This window comes from Haematobia irritans, chromosome 3 (genome assembly GCF_050003625.1).
Source record: "Haematobia irritans isolate KBUSLIRL chromosome 3, ASM5000362v1, whole genome shotgun sequence".
Taxonomy (NCBI): Eukaryota; Metazoa; Arthropoda; class Insecta; order Diptera; family Muscidae; genus Haematobia; species Haematobia irritans.
The window spans coordinates 128282488-128300521 of NC_134399.1; the positions used below are offsets into that span (position 1 = coordinate 128282488).

Below are 18034 nucleotides of genomic sequence, written 5' to 3' on the forward strand. Positions count from 1 at the left end.
GCATTACTGTGGTGGGATAATCCATCGCTGAAAAACTTTTTGGTGTTAGGTCGAAGCAAGAATCGAACACACGAACTTGTGTATGCAAGGTGGGCATGCTAACCATTGCACCACGGTGGCTCCCATTTATTATATCCCAGCAAAAAGATAGCTTCCAAAAAAGTAGTTTGGATCCCCAATCTGTGATCCGGAAGTAGTGCAAACTTGGATCATCTCCAATGAATTTGACATGGGCTTGTCATAGGACGGAAGTACTCCCTTTTTGGATCCTTTGCATTGCTTTAGAAGTTGTGCCCTGGAAGTTAATTTGAATGAAGAAATTTAAAAAGCAAAAAAAAAAAATTTTTTTCAACCAATTTCACTTTTTTTCATCAATATGTTTTATTACACAATTATTTTCCTATTATCTAATTTTTACAATTTGAAAAACTTTTTCGCTCCGACCAGGGGTTGAACCTGAGTTTGCTGGCACCATAACAGAACGCCTTAGCACACTCAGCCACAAACGCCATTGAACATAAAGCGTCGAAAGGTCAATTCAAATGTTTGTGATATGATCGTAATACAACATCAAGAAATAACATTCTAATTGCTTCTCAAGATGTTCTTTATTAGTATGAACGAAAAAATAAGAAACGCACGTTCATATCTCACCAGCGGCAATTTTTTTATCAAATATTTTTCTAAAAAAAATATTTTTTTATGGCATGCATCGTTTTGATTTTTCATTTTCGGTATATATTTTCGTACAAATATATTTTCCCATTAAAAATCAACAAAAAAATTAAAAATTCTCTTAATTTGCAAAACTTTCTCAAAAGAACTTCCATGGAAGCGAAAAAGTCAAACGGCACAGGTTCAAATCCCAGCGGGGATGAAATTTATTTTTTTTTAATTATTTTTTTACTTTTTTTATTAATTTCTATATTTTTTTAAAGTTTTTTTTTATTAGTTTTCTTTTTTTTTTGTAAAATTTAATCATACAAAATTTGCACTTAAAATAGCCTGATTGCGTTCTTTCTAATACTTGTCCACAAGGACTGCATCGGAAGTAGAAAAAAATCATTGGGGGATCCCAAGATGTGCTTTAGAAAAAATGTTTGTGCACTTGTCCAAAAGGACTGCATCGGAAGTGGAAAAAAATTATTGAGGGATCCCACGATGCGCTTTAGAAGAAATGTTTGTGGACTTGTCCAAAAGGACTGCATCAGAAGTTGAAAAAAACTCGATGGGGGATTCTGGGATGGGCTTTAAAAGAAATGTTTGTGGAACAACTTCCAATTTTTTTGCTGGGATGTTGTGGCTGGAAATGAGGGCCTCCGACTTGCAGCGTCACAACGCCCGTGGACGAAAACATAAATATTCCGTTTTGCTTTTTCGTGAACGTTTCCGTTTATTTTGTTACCATCCGTTCACGATTTTCAACTTAAAAGCAGGTATATTTTCATGAAAGAAACTCTTCTTTGATTAAGGTCAACTTAACTTAAATAACTCTGAAAAATTCTTCAAAATTATTGAAATCGTCTATAAATTTGTTGACTTTTTGTATCTTCACTACAAAGCAAAAATGGGTTTAAAAATAGGAAATGTCTTTCATAACATTATTGTAAAGAAGTTTTTTACATGATACATAGCATTATTTCTACTTGAAGTCGAGTCTGAAGTTGGAAATTTAAGTTTTCGTTAACACGTTTTTAAGGACTCTGCACATGAAGAAAAAAAGCTTAAAAAACTAATAATTTAAAATTTGGTTTCCTAAAATCAAGTACGCAAAACTCAAAGAGAATTCTTCTTCTGTCTAAAATGTGTCCTTACTTTTCTTCTTTGGCTAGGAAATCATTAGTGTGAAGACAAAATCATTGCAATCGAGCATGCTTTATTTCAGTGCGATTGAAATTTGGGTTCATAATTGTTTGTAGACTCCTTTATATAAAACGATGAAGAACTAAACAGGCTTATATACACTGAAAACAAAGCATACTCGGTTCCAAAGATTTTGTCTTTACTTTAAAAAATTTGGTATTGATTCCGAGCCAAAGAAGCGGAGAATACAAGTAAGGATTCTTTTAAGACACAATTCTCTTTTAAATTTAGGTTTTGTGTACTTGCTTCTAGGAAGCAAATTTTAATTTTTCGCTTTCTCAGCTTTTTTCTTCATATGCTATAAAAGTCCTTTAAAAACGAGTTAACGGCAACTTTATTTTCCAAATTAGGACTCGACTTCCACTAGAAATTATGCTAACTTTGAAGTAAAAAACTTCTTTAAAATAAAGTGTTGAAAAACATGTCCTATATTTGAACGATTTTTTGCTTTGTAGTCAAGATGCCAAAAGACAACAAATTTAAAGACAATTTCATTAAATTTAAAGAATTTTTCTGAATTATTAAAGTCAAGTTGACCTTAGCCCATAAATTTTTTCTTTCATGTTAAGATACCCATTTTTAAGTCAAATCACTTAATTATAAGGACAATACGACTTCATTGAAAAGTTTATCGACTTTTGGACAAGGAAAATAACTTTATTTTGGAGAAATGCGCCTTCTATGCTAAGCAAAATTTGTATTCGTATTTTAAAGACATGAAATCTTTAACCTCACGACAATATTTTTTTCAGTGTAGGTTTTTTACTACGTTTTTATCTGACATAGACTGGCATACAATTTAGGATAAAATGTTCAGAAGGTTTAATTGTTCGGTTTGGCCGAACTTACGGCCTTATTTACTTGTTTTGTTTTCTGTTTTAGATTATTTAACTAACGTACACAAGAAAAGCATTAAAGTGTAGGATATTTTCTCATAAAAGAGAAATTTTGTTTAAACATATAATTTCCATAAACTAAAATTGAAAGTTAAACTGGCTTTAATGCCTTCTTTTTTGAGTGTACATGACCAATATTTGAAGTATGTCTAAATCTATTTCTAAGGATATTAGATTTTAACTTTGAAATCTCAGGATAACCAATTTGAATTATAATTGATTTTTATGGTCCTTCACGGCTTTGGATCTTTTTTTTACCAATTTGACAGTTGACAAGTGGTTAACTGCTTTGAATATCTACCTAAAATTCATGCAATTCAGGAAGTTAGTTTAACCCAATTTTCCACAAAAAAAACTATTGCCACAAGGAAAACGTACTCCAAATGGGATAAAGAGATTTAGCAAAACTACGAATGAAAGAAACGATGAATGACCAAGAATATGAGATTAAGGAAGGAAATGCAATTTACAGACGAGTTATTTTTATAAAAATTACCTTAGATAAAGAAAAATAAAATTGGAATATCATAAGAGCTACAGTCTCTTATGTTAGTTTAGCTAAACATTGAGTTAGTGACACTTGGACTACTCAGTTTATTAAGGTAATACACTGCCTTCATTTGTTAAATAAATTTTTAGTGTACATTTCAATATTGCAATAAATTTAAAATTTTTTCTCCACTTTGAATGGTATTTTTTATGGATCTTTATTTTTATGTTTTTGTAATCATCCAGGAGGAAATATAATAAATGCATATAATATTTCATTCATCCATTATTATAATGAGAACCATCATCATAAACCAAAAAAAAAAAAAAAAACAAAAACAAAAACACTGAATGAAGCATCTCATTTTCTTCAGCGCCATTTTTTTGTTATTGTTGGTGATGAATTGAAGTTCTTGTATTACCGGATGTTGAAAAACGAGATTAGTTCAACAGGAAATACGACGTAATGGAGGTCTCATTAAAATTCCATTATATTTTATGGCATTTCTTTGATATCTGTAAAATATGCTGCGGGTGAAATATTTCCCACTACCCCCCATTCCATTTTATTGTCCCCTTTAGCTATGACTAAAGAGCACTTACCTCAAAAGTCACTGACTAACCTGGAAAGGATAATAAAAATGAAAACAAAAAAAACAAGTATATAAGGCCGTAAGTTCGGCCTGGCCGAATCTTATGTACCCTCCACCATGGATTGCATAGAAACTTGTACTAAAGACTTTCATCCATAATCGAATTACTTTTGTTGTGGTAACACTTGCCGATGGCAATGTATCTTAAAACTTCTTAACACCGGCTTCTCAATTGTAAGTAAGTCCATACGGGGTATATATTAAACCAAAACAAAAGGCCTATTAAATACGTATATACTTCAGTTTGAAAAAATTTTATAAAGAAATACAATTTTGACAAAATTTTCTATAGAAATACAATTTTGACAAAATTTTCCATATAAATAAAATCTTGACAAAATTTTATATAATAATAAAATTTTGACAAATTTTTCTATAGAAATAAAATCTTGACAAAATTTTGTATAGCACTAAAATTTTGACAAAATTTTCTATAGTAATAAAATTTTGACAAAATTTTCTATAGTAATAAAATTTTGACAAAATTTTCTATAGAAATAAAATTTTAAAATTTTCCATATAAATAAAATCTTGACAACATTTTCTATAGAAATAAAATCTTCACAAAATTTTCTATAGGTTAGGTTAAGGTTAGGTTAAAGTGGCAGCCCGATTAAGATTCAGGCTCACTTAGACTATTCAGTCCATTGTGATACCACATTAACTAAAAGTACCTATTACATATGGGCATTTCTAGTTTTAACCGCTGAACCTTCTTGATTATTTTTCTTTGTTGAACCAACCAGATTGTTTTCTATAGAAATAAAATTTTAAAATTTTCCATATAAATAAAATCTTGAAAAAATTTTGTATAGTAATAAAATTTTGACAAAATTTTCTATAGAAATAAAATTTTGACAAAATTTTCTGTAGAAATAAAATCTTGACAACATTTTGTATAGCACTAAAATTTTGACAAAATTCTCTATAGAAATAAAATTTGGACAAAATTTTCTATAGAAATAAAATTTTAAAATTTTCCATATAAATAACATCTTGACAAAATTTTGTATAGTAATAAAATTTTGACAAAATTTTCTATAGAAATAAAATTTTGACAACATTTTCTATAGAAATAAAATTTTGACAAAATTTTCTATAGAAATAAAATTTTAAAATTTTTCATATAAATAAAATCTTGACAAAATTTTGTATAGTAATAAAATTTTGACAAAATTTTCTAGAGAAACAAAATTTTGACACAATTTTCTATAGAAATAAAATCTTGACAAAATTTTGTATAGCACTACAATTTTTACAAATTTTTTATAGAAATAAAATTTTTACAAAATTTTATATAGAAATAAAATTTTGAAAAAATTTTTTATAGAAATAAAATCTTGACAAAATTTTGTATAGTTCTAAAATTTTGACAAAATTTTTTATAGAAATAAAATTTTGGCAAAATTTTCTATAGCAATAAAATTTTGACAAAATTTTCTATAGAAATAAAATTTTGAAATTTTCGATATAAATAAAATCTTGACAAAATTTTGTATAGTAATAAAATTTTGACAAAATTTTCTATAGAAATAAAATCTTGACAAAATTTTTTTATAGAAATAAAATTTTGACAAAATTTTCTATAGAAATAAAATTTTAAAATTTTCCATATAAATAAAATCTTGAACAAATTTTGTATATTAATAAAATGTTGACAACATTTTCTATAGAAATAAAATTTTGGCAAAATTTTCTATAGAAATAAAATCTTGACAAAATTTTGTATAGCACTAAAATTTTGACAAAATTCTTTATAGAAATAAAATTTTAAAATTTTCCATATAAATAAAATTTTGACAACATTTTCTATAGAAATAAAATTTTGACAAAATTTTCTATAGAAATAAAATTTTCTATAGAAATAAAATCTGGACAAAATTTTCTATAGAAATAAAATTTTGACAAAAACTTCTATAGCAATAAAATTTTGACAAAATTTTCTATAGAAATAAAATTTTAAAATTTTCCATATAAATAAAATCTTGATAAAGTTTTGTATAGTAATAAAGTTTTGACAACATTTCCTATAGAAATAAAATTTTGACAAAATTTTCTATAGAAATAAAATCTTGACAAAGTTTTGTATAGCACTAAAATTTTGACAAAATTTTTTATAGAAATAAAATTTTGACAAAATTTTCTATAGAAATAAAATCTTGACAAAATTTTGTATAGCACTAAAATTTGACAAAATTTTCTATAGTAATAAAATTTTCACAAAATTTTCTATAGAAATAACATTTTGGTAGATTATTTTTGGGAATCGGGTTTATATAACCATAGACCGATGTGGACCAATTTTGGCATGGTTGTTAGCGGCCATATACTAGCGCAATGTACCAAATTTTACCACGTACCAAATTTCAACCGGATCGGATGAATTTTGCTCGTCCAAGAGCTCCGGAGGTCAAATCTGGGGATCGGTTTTGATGGGGGCTACATAGAATTATGGACCAATATGGACCAATATTTGGATGGTTGTTAGAGAGCATATACTAACATCACGTACCAAATTTCAACCGGATCGGGTGAATTTTGCTCTTCCAAAGGGCTCCGGAGGTCAAATCTAGGGATCGATTTATATGGGGGCTACATGTTAGGTTAGGTTAGGGAGCCACCGTGGTGCAATGCTCGCCTTGTATACACAAGATCGTGGTTTCGATTCCTGCTTCGACCGAACACCAAAAAGTTTTTCAGCGGTGGATTATCCCACCTCAGTAATGCTGGTGACATTTCTGAGGGTTTCAGAGCTTCTCTAAGTGGTTTCACTGCAATGTAGAACGCCGTTCGGACTCGATATGGACCAATTACTGCGTGGTTGCTAGATACCATATACTAACACCACGTATCAAATTTCAACCGAATCGGATGAATTTTGCTCATCCACGAGGCTGCGGAGGTAAAATCTGGGGATCTGTTGATATGGGGGCTATATATAATTACGAACCGATGTGGACCAATTTTTGCATGGTTGTTAGAGACCAATTTTTGCATAGTTGTTAGAGACTATATACTTACACTATGTACCAAATTTCAGCCCGATCGGATGAAATTTGCTTCTCTTAGAGGCTCCGCAGGCCAAATCTGGCGATCGGTTTATATGGGGGCTATATATAATTATGGACCGATGTGGACCAATTTTTGCGTGGTTGTTGTAGACCATATACTAACACCATGTACCAAATTTCAACCGGATCGGATGAATTGTGCTCCTCCAAGAGGCTCCGCAAACTAAAAGTGGTCCGATATGGCCCATTTGCAATACCATCCGACCCACATCAATAACAACTACTTGTGCCAAGTTTCAAGTCGATAGCTTGTTTCGTTCGGAAGTTAGCGTGATTTCAACAGACGCACATGCTTAGATCGACTCAGAATTTCACCACGACCCAGAATATATATACTTTATGGGGTCTTAGAGCAATATTTCGATGTGTTACAAACGGAATGACAAAGTTAATATACCTCCCAACCTACGGTGGAGGGTATAACAAATACCAACAGCGATTATTTCCATTATGGAAATTTATGATTTTTTTTGATATACGAATATTAATACATTTGTTTTGAAATTGGGAACAATATAAAATGTTGAACATACCTTGATGCAGGATTTTTATTTTGTAAAGGATTATATTTTTTTTGTATGAAATATTCATTTAGCTTAGGTAAAGTTGAACAAAAGCATCGGATTTTCAAAGAAATATGTATATGAGGGTTACATTTTATTTGGCGGGATTGGGAAACCCTAGCTGACAGCTTTATCATAAATTTTTACAATTTACATGTTATGAATGTTTTGACATACAAGCGCTATGTACGAGCATCTTAAACGATTCATATATACACGCAGAGAAGAAACATGATTGTCACAATCATATTTGAAGAGCAAAATAATATGGTAGGAGCTATTTTTGCGGCGACCATGTAATATTTTAACCTGCAACCATGTTGGCTCAGTGAACATGGTTCTAAGAAAAATGTAATTGTCCTCATCTAAAATGTTATTATATTGAAAAAAAGAATTTTGTTTGAAAGAAAAGACAATGGTCACGATTTAAAATGTTATGGTATTCATTAAAAATGCTTTTCTCCTAGTTAAAAGAACATGGTCACAACCTAAAATGTTTTGATCTTTATGAAAAAACTTTTTTCATCGTAGAAAAAAGGACGCCACTTGAGAAAAGAAAACACAAAATTAACTTTATTTGTTTGTTTTTATTTATTTATAAACTAATTCATTGTTTATTTGTATTTATAATGCCGTTCAAGCAAACATCATACATTTTTACACACTCTATTTAATTTCAATTTCAACAATAAGTAATTATTCCATATTTACATCGTGCCCATCAAATGTACAAACGCAGACATCATGTAACTGCAAATAAAAATAAATGATACCATATAGCAAAATGCAGAACAAAAAACATGTACATTTTTTCAATTACACTTTCCTTTTTTGTGTTCACATAAAACCACGTGCCACTTCTGAATAAATAAATTAACACAAAACACAGTAAATCCGTATACTCCGTCCATTCCAAGAAACAATCAACACACGACTGACGCGCAAAATGAAAATCGTGTGTACCTGCTCAATGTTTTTATAAAATTCTTTTCGTTGCAAACAAGTTAAAAAATTAAATGGTCACGAAAAAAATGTAAATGGTCTTTATGGCCATGTAATGGTTCTAGACATGTCTATACTTAATCTATAAAAATACTTTTTTCCCTGTAAAAAAGTAAAAAAAATGAATGGTCAGGTACATGATTTTCCCGACCATTTAATGGTCTCAATTCTATCATTTAAATGATAGAACATGTTTGTGGTATTTGAGAACCATACAAATGCTTATTGCCACCATACATTTTTCTCCACTCGAAAACTATGTTTACAAAGACAAAATACATGGTTTTCGCGGCAATTACATGCTCTAGATAAGCATTAAATGGATGCGGCAACCATGTTCAAACATGGTTTTTCGGTGCGCGTAGCAAAAAATGGAATTACATCAGGATAATCTTTTTGATTTTGGATTAACTCAACAAAAGTTGATCAATGAACTTAATTTAATATTTGGCGATGAAACTACGTCAAGGACCAGTATTTATCGATAGTATTGTGAATTCAGCCGAGGTCGTAGTTAATTTCAAGATGAAATTCATGGAAGATTGTCCAAATCATTGTTGTTAGCCGCCAATTAATCATAAATATTGATTTAAATCCGAAAAATTGATTAAAAATTTTTGCAGTTTTTGTAAAAATGTTTAACTTTCCACCAAAAATAAGTCAGTATCAAGTTGTTATAATGATTTTGCAAAAATTTAGCTCAGAAAAATTTTGATGAAATGTAAATGCGATTGTATGGTTGGTTGTACAACTAATCTCATTACCATTCGGATAGGAAGGAAGGAAGGAATGGGCGCGGGAGACACATAAAGCGATATAGGCCAATGCAACGGTCGGAAGGGAGCCACCGTGGTGCAATGGTTAGCATGCCCGCCTTGCATACACAAGGTCGTGGGTTCGATTCCTGCTTCGACCGAACACCAAAAAGTTTTTCAGCGGTGGATTATCACACCTCAGTAATGCTGGTGACATTTCTGAGGGTTTCAAAGCTTCTCTAAGTGGTTTCACTGCAATGTGGAACGCCGTTCGGACTCGGCCATAAAAAGAAGGTACCTTGTCATTGAGCTTAACATCGAATCGGGCAGCACACAGTGATAAGAGAGAAGTTCACCAATGTGGTATCACAATGGACTGAATAGTCTAAGTGAGCCTGATACTTCGGGCTGCCACCTAACCTTCCTACCATTTGGATAACTTCAAATTGATTTTATAATGGATAATTGTCCGCCGCCGAATAGACACATTTATACCGGCTTAGCCATCAAGCCGCCTCCGCCGGAGGCAAAAAATTAGTGTCAGCCGCCGCCGATAAAAGTGGGTCGGCTTCATACTCTGATCGTGATGTGACCTATAGTGAGATTGAGACAATCTTAAGGCGGCCAGCATACATTCAATATTGTATGAACAATTGACTGTCAAAAAGTTTATTCGCGTTGGATCCCACATAATTTGTCTATAGCTCATATGGTAACAGGTTGGCTGATAAGTCCCCGGTCTAACAAAGAAAAACACATTTTTTTTTGTCAAAATTCGTTTTTATTATTCAACATAGTTCCCTTCAAGAGCGATACAACGATTATAACGATCTTCCAATTTTTTGATATCATTTTGGTAGTACTCCTTCGGTTTTGCCTCAAAATAGGCCTCAGTTTCGGCGATCTTTTGAGGTCTGAGAACAAGAAAAAGTCGCTGGAGAATACGGTGGGTGAGGAATATCTGGAGAACACGGTGGGTGGGGAAGCAATTCGAAGCCCAATTCATGAATTTTTGCCATCGTTCTCAATGACTTGTGGCACGGTGCGTTGTCTTGGTGGAACAACACTTTTATCTTCTTCATATGGGGCCGTTTTGCCGCGATTTCGACTTTCAAACGCTCCAATAACGCCATATAATAGTCACTGTTGATGTTGATGAAATTTAGTTTGAAAAATTGTTCCTACTATATTATGTTGAGAAATTGTTACTAACGTGTTGAATTCTTCTGTTGCTGCTTTTTGTTGAGAACGCGATTTTCTCAACAATTTTTCAAATTGAATTCTAAGCTAATTTTTTGAATAAATGTTTGAAAGCGTATTGAATATAAGCATTTCTCCAATTCTTGTGTTTATTGGGAATTGGTTACTTTAATATCTTACAATATATAAATACATATATCAATTTGTGATTTCTGCAGACAGGTTAATTGAAACGTAGGGCATGTGAACTAGAAAATGTACTCCATTGTTTGTCATTCATTATCCAAATTAATTTAGATATGCTCCTTTGGTTTACTATATTACAGAGAATAGATTTTCGTTGTTGTCCTACAAATTGGAAATTTTATTAAAGATTCCATGACATCGCCAAAACTAATGACGTTGATATATTGTCTAATATATTTCAATGTAACATTGATTAATGGCAAATTAATTTCATTTCAATAAACATGAAGATTAAATGACAAGAAACAAAAATCTCACAATAAATTGCACTTATACATAGAAATACCATTTCATCTACTAACACAGTGAGTGAAAAAATGTCCTTGAATTTAATTCACTTCGTTAAACTTAATGCGAAGGACCAAAATTGTAAGTGAGAGTTATATGTAGAATCAAAGGGACCATAGAGGTATGTAACATACTTAGATTTTATTAAATAATTTTGGAAAAGAATTACATATCATTTAAGTAATAATAAAATTATGGCCTTGGTTGGTATAAATAGAATAAATAGAACAAATAGTTAAGACAAACATATTTACAACAACATGAGAATATCTATCTATATCTATATATATAAAATTCAATCTATGTTTGTTTATTTGTTTGTATGTTCCGAGTTGGCTCCGCAACGGCTGAACCGATTTACTTGAAACTTTCAGAGATCGTAGGGGGCGTTCATGTGGTGAAAATAGTGTACCTCATTTTTTGACACCTGGTCGCGGAGGGGGACCTCCCCTTCGTCGGACTTTTTGAAAATTGGACCAAAGTTGACCGATTTGCTTGAAATTTTCATTGAAGATTGGGTTTGGTATCTAGACAAAGATCCGCTACTTTATATTTCGATATTTGGCGGCGGAGGGGGACCACCCCTTTGTTCGACCATTTTTAAAGTACAGTGAAAAAACTAAAATTCTCTAAATTATCTGAGATTTACAGAGAACATGCGGTGAGGTTATGGAATTAATATGGGGTACCTGATGGTTTCATATGTGGACGGGGAGGGGGACCTCCCCTTTGCCCTACTTTTTGAAACTTGGAACAAAATTATGCGATTTGCTTGAAATTTTCATTGAATGTTAGGGTTGGCATCTAGACAAAAATCCGCTACATTATTTTTCGATATTTGGTCGGGGAGGGGGACCACCCCTTTGCCCGAATTTTTTTGTTTGAAAGTACAAACAAAACTAAACTCCCCCGATTGAAATTTTACGGAAAAAATGGGTTATGAAATTTATATCAGGTTCTCGATTTTTTAATAAAAATAAAAGGGCATAGGGAGACATCCGCTTCTCTTAAGTACATAAGAGAAACAATTAAACTTTTACCGAGTTACTTGAAATTTACAGAAGACTGGGGAGAGGTTACGATATTAATAGTTGATACCTGATTTTGTGATATTTGGACGGAAGAGAGGCCGTCCCTTTAGGCTTATAATTTGCTTGACATTTTCTGGGACGTTTACAACAGATACGCTACATCACTTTCCGATATTTAGTCGGGGAGGAGGTCCTCCTCTAAAACTGCAAAAAAAAAAAACAACAATTCTTACGTTTTCTTGAAATTTACATAGGCAGTGGGGGAAGGTTATGAACGAAGAGGCAACCTTCCTTGCCCCACACTTGAAGGAAAGTTTCAAGAATTTTCAGGGAAGGTTAGGGGTGCTATTCACTATGGTGTTTGTCGATATTGTATCGGGGAAAGTGACGTCCCTTTAAAACAATAGAGCAAAATTTAAACATCGCCGATCTACTTGAAATTTACAGGGAACGTGGGAGGAGGTGATTAAATTTATACATGATATTTAAATTAGTATATGATTTTTCGATATCTGGTTGGGGAAGGGGAAAATTGAAATAAACTTTGTCGATTTACTTCGATAGAAATTAAAGGACCATTGAGTAGTTGCGAAATTAATATAGCGTACGTGATAGTCCAATATCAGGTCGGAGTGGAGCGAAGGTGGGGGGAGGGTTCCCTTTTGTCCGTTTTTTTTTCTCAAATTGAAAGTAGAGGGTTGTCCGTAAAGGGGAACTCGGTACATAATTTTATGATTTTTGCACAGGCTTCTGCCAGACTTCTTTTTAGTAAAGAACTTAAATTTACATGAAATTGGCAGCCAACGTAGAGGGTGCATCCTTTTCCAACATTTTAGCAAATATTAATGTGGTAAAATTTTTTACTATTTTTGCTTTTTCCGAGTTATTGGATGGGAAACAGTAATTCTTTGTATGTTATTATAATATAGTGCTTAATTTTCAGATATGTTGAGGAGAAGGATACCTTTCCTTGACAAACCACACTTAAAATTCACAAGAAATATAGAAGAAGGTACACCCTCTCCCGCCATATTTGTACGTATAAACGAAAAATCAAGTAGTTCTATTTGTTTAAAAGAATTTAAATCTTTTCGAATTTGTTTTCAGCACGAAGGATATAGTTGACTAAGTTAACGCAAAATATTCCTCCAAATATGCTTCGGAAGGCGCAGCGAAGCGGGCCGGGTTACGCTAGTTATATATAAAATTCAAAGTATGTTTGTTTATTTGTCGCGGAGGGGGACCTCCGCGTCCGAGTTTTGAAAGTTGACCGATTTGCTTGAAATTTTCGTTTAAAGTTGCACTGAAAAAAAAGCATACTCGGTTCCAAAGATTTTGTCTTTACTTTAAAAAATTTGGTATTGATTCCGAGCCAAAGAAGCGGAGAATACAAGTAAGGATACTTTTAAGACACAATTCTCTTTTAAATTTAGGTTTTGTGTACTTGCTTCTAGGAAGCAAATTTTAATTTTTCGCTTTCTCAGCTTTTTTTCTTCATATGCTATCAAAGTCCTTTAAAAACGAGTTAACGGCAACTTTATTTTAGGACTCGACTTCCAGTAGAAATTATGCTATGTTTGAAGTAAAAAACTTCTTTAAAATAAAGTTTTGAAAAACATGTCCTATATTTGAACGATTTTTTGCTTTGTAGTCAAGATGCAAAAAGACAACAAATTTAAATACAATTTCATTAAATTTAAAGAATTTTTCTGAATTATTAAAGTCAAGTTGACCTTAGCCTATAAATTTTTTCTTTCATGTTAAGATACCCATTTTTAAGTCAAATCACTTAATTATAAGGACAATACGACTTCATTGAAAAGTTTATCGACTTTTGGACAAGGAAAATAACTTTATTTTAGAGAAATGCGTCTTCTATGCTAAGCAAAATTTGTATTCGTATTTTAAAGACATGAAATCTTTGACTTCACGACAATATTTTTTTCAGTGTGGGGTTGACATCTAGACAAAGATCCGCTACTTTGTTTCTCGATATTTGGTCGCGGAGGGTGGCCTCCCCTTTGTCCGACATTTTTTAAAGTACAGTGAAAAAAACTAAAATTCTCTAATTTATTTGAGATTTACAGATAACATGCGATGACATTATGAAATTAATATGGGGTACCTGATGTGTTCATATGTGGACGCGGTGGGGGACCTCCCCTTGCCAAAATTATTGAAAATTGGACCAAAGTTTACCGATTTGCTTGAAATTTTCATTGAAGGTTGGCGTTGGCATCTAGACAAAGATCCGCTACTTTATTTTTTGATATTTGGTCACGGAGGGGGACCTCACCCTTGTGCGACTTTTTTATACCCACCACCATAGAATGGTGACGGGGGTATAATAAGTTTGTCATTCCGTTTGTAACACATCGAAATATCGATTTCCGACTATATAAAGTATATATATTCTTGATCAGGGAGAAATTCTAAGACGATATAACCATGTCCGTCTGTCTGTCTGGCTGGCTGTCTGTCTGTTGTAATCACGCTACAGTCTTCAATAATGAAGCAATCATGCTGAAATTTTGCACAAGCTCGTCTTTTGTCTGCAGGCAGTTCAAGTTCGAAGATGGGCTATATCGGTCCAAGTTTTGATATAGTCCCCATATAAACCGACTTCCCGTTTCGGGGTCTTGGGCTTATAAAAACCGTAGTTTTTATCCAATTTGAAATCTAGAGGTATTTTATGACTATAAAGAGGTGTGCCAAAAACGGTGAGTATCGGTCCATGTTTTGGTATAGCCCCCATATAGACCGATCTCCCGATTCAACTTCTTGGACTTCTAGAATCCGCAGTTTTTATTCAATTTACCAGAAATTGGAAATCTAGAGGTATTTTAGAACCATAAAGTGGTGTGAAAAAATGGTGAGCATCTGTCAATGTTTTGGTATAGCCCCATATAGACCGATCTCCCGATTTTACTTCCTGGGCTTATAGAAACCGTAGTTTTTATCCAATTTGCCTGAAATTGGAAATCTAGAGGTATTTTGGGACCATAAAGAGGTGTGTCGAAAATGGTCCGTATCGGTCCGTGTTTTGGTATAGCCCCAATATAGACCGATCTCCCTATTTTGCTTCTTGGACGTCTAGAAACTGTATTTTCTATCCGATTTGCCTGAATTGAAAATCTAGGGGTATTTTAGGACCATAAAGAGGTGTGTCGAAAATGGTCCATATTGGTCCATGTTTTGGTATAGCCCCGTAGTCAGCCGGATTCCAGAAGTCCTAGAAATAAATTCGGCAGTTAGGTCTATATACTCCCGAATTTATTTCTAGGACTTCTGGAATCCGACTGAATAGTCTAAGTGAGTCTGAAATATCAGGCTGCCATTATACCTGACCTATCCTAGGTTCTATAAGATTAAAACTAGGATGTAGATTTATTGAATTCTCATTCTCTGTTTACGGATGTGTTTATAAATTCAAACGTCAGCTACACCCATAGAAAAAATCGTGAACGCTGTGGTCATTTCAAAACGATCCGTTCATGAAAGTGAACCAATACACATGTGTTGTCAAACTGAGAACGGACGGGGTCAATCTGACAACGTAAAAATGACGCCATGCATTGTCAAAACAACAGCCAGCGTTCATGATCTGACAACGTAATGGTTACGAATTTATAAACAAAATTAAAAAAAAAATCCGCTACCGTGACTCGAAGCTGTGTTGCACACACCAGTCGTTAACAGTCGCCTTAGCATATTGCACCACGGTCGGATTTGTCATAGCAACGTCTAGCGATTATTTTAAGACTTTTCATGGCCAAAGGACAAAATTCCGTTCATGAAATCGTGAACGCCCGTGGACGAAACCGTGAACATTCCGTTTTGATTTTTTGTGAACGTTTCCGTTTCATTTTGTCACCGTCCATTCACGATTGTGGAACGCAAATTTTTCTGTTAGTGTAATTTAATTTGTGCTTGATGGTGTCGATATTGGGTGTTCTAAAATTTCGTTTGCATAATCCTCCATATTAGTTGATTTTTTCCAAATTGATTCATTCCAAATTCAATTTTAAATACTCAGTTAGTACAATATTTATTAATTTATTTATTTTTACATTTTCAGAATCTACAAAATAAACGCTAAATGGGGTAAGTGCAATAATAAAACATAGAAAGCAACCAACTTGTAAATTGTCCAACAAAATATTTTGAAAGAACTAGTTTTTGCAACCTCCCCCATAGGATGGGCTATATATGGTACTAACTTTTTCATTCCGTTTGTAACACATCGAAATATTCATCTCAGACTCCAAGAATTTCGTGATGAAATTCTGAGTCGATCTAGCGGTGTGCGTCCGGTTATTGAAATTGCGCTAACTTCCGAAGTAAACAAGCTATCAGCCTGAAACTTTATATATGAGTACTTATTATCGATGTAGGTTAGAGGGTCCATATCGGATCACTTCTAGACTAGCCCCCATACAAATCAACACCCAGATTTGGCTTGCGGAACCTTTGGGAGGTACAAATTTCATCCGATTCCGGTGATATTCGGTACGTGGTATGACCGCTAAAAGCCATAGGAAAATTGGTCCATAGTTACCCAGCACAAAAAGCGTCACCAAAAAAGTAATAAAAATGTTCTTTTTGGATCCGGAAATGGTGCAAAGTTGGCGCAGAAGCAATGAATTTAACATGGGCTTGTCATAGGATGGAAGTCCTCCATTTCAACAGCCGTTGCACTGAATGTGCATCACTTCTTTAGGTGTGATCCGAATTCAATGTTTTGGATGTAAATTAAACAAGTATAAACGGCCGTAAGTTCGGCCAGGCCGAATCTTATGTACTCTCCACCATGGATTGCGTAGAAACTTCTACGAAAGACTGTCATCCACAATCGAATTACTTGGGTTGTGGTATCTTAAATCGTTTTCTAAATTGTGAGTTAGTCCATACGTGGTATACATTAGACAAAAAAAGTATGTGTAGGTAAGTCTACAAATAATTACGAATCGATATGGACTTTTGCACGGTACGTAGGGAGCCAGAATTGAAATATGGGGGTCGCTTATATGGGGGATATATACAATTATTGATATGGATCTGAGGTCTATATATATAACTATAGACCGATATGGAGCTAGTTAGGCATGGTTGTTAACGGCCATATACTAGCACAATGTACCAAATTTCAACTGACTCGGATGAAATTTGCCAAGAAGCTCCAAAACCAAATCTCGGGATCGGTTTATATGGGGGCTATATGTGATTATGGACTGATATGGACCACTTTTGGCATGGTTGTTAAATATCATATGCTACTACCACGTAAAAAATTTCTCCGAGATCGGATAAATTTTGCTTCTCCAAAGGCACCGGAGGTCAAATCTGGGGATCGGTTTATATGGGTGCTATATATAATTATGGACTGATATGAACCAATTCCTGCATGGTTGTTGGATACCATATACAACATCACGTACCAAATTTCAACCGAATCGGATGAATTTTGCTCTTCCAAGGGGCTCCGTAGGTCAAATCTGGGGATCGGTTTATATGGGGGCTATATATAATTATGGACCGATTTCGACCAATTTTTGCATGGGAGTTTGAGGCCATATATTAACACCACGTACCCAATTGCAACTGAATCAGATGAATTTTGGTCTTCCTAGAGGCTCCGGAGGTCAAATCTGGTGATCGGTTTATATGGGGGCTATATATAATTATATACCGATGTGGACCAATTTTTGCGTGGTTGTTAGATACCTTATACTAATACCATGTACGAAATTTCATCCGGATCGGATGAAATTTGCTTCTCTTAGAGGCCTCGCAAGCCAAATCGGGGGATCGGTTTACATGGGGGCTATATATAATTATGGACCGATGTGAACCATTTTTTGCATGGTTGTTGGAGACCATATATTAACACCATGTACCAAATTTCAGCCGGATCGGATGAAATTTGCTTCTTTTAGAGGCCTCGCAAGCCAAATCGGGGGATCGGTTTATATGGGGG

General features: G+C 33.5%; 1 protein-coding gene across 1 annotated transcript in view; it reads left to right on the plus strand.

Annotated features, from left to right (window-relative positions):
- Positions 1-18034, plus strand: part of Rab3-GEF (Rab3 GDP-GTP exchange factor) — a 233866-nt gene that overhangs the window by 39151 nt on the left and 176681 nt on the right. The window contains exon 2 of the mRNA XM_075299906.1: positions 16136-16161. The gene's annotated coding sequence lies outside the window, so the exon portion shown is untranslated. The remainder of the gene's footprint in view (positions 1-16135; positions 16162-18034) is intronic.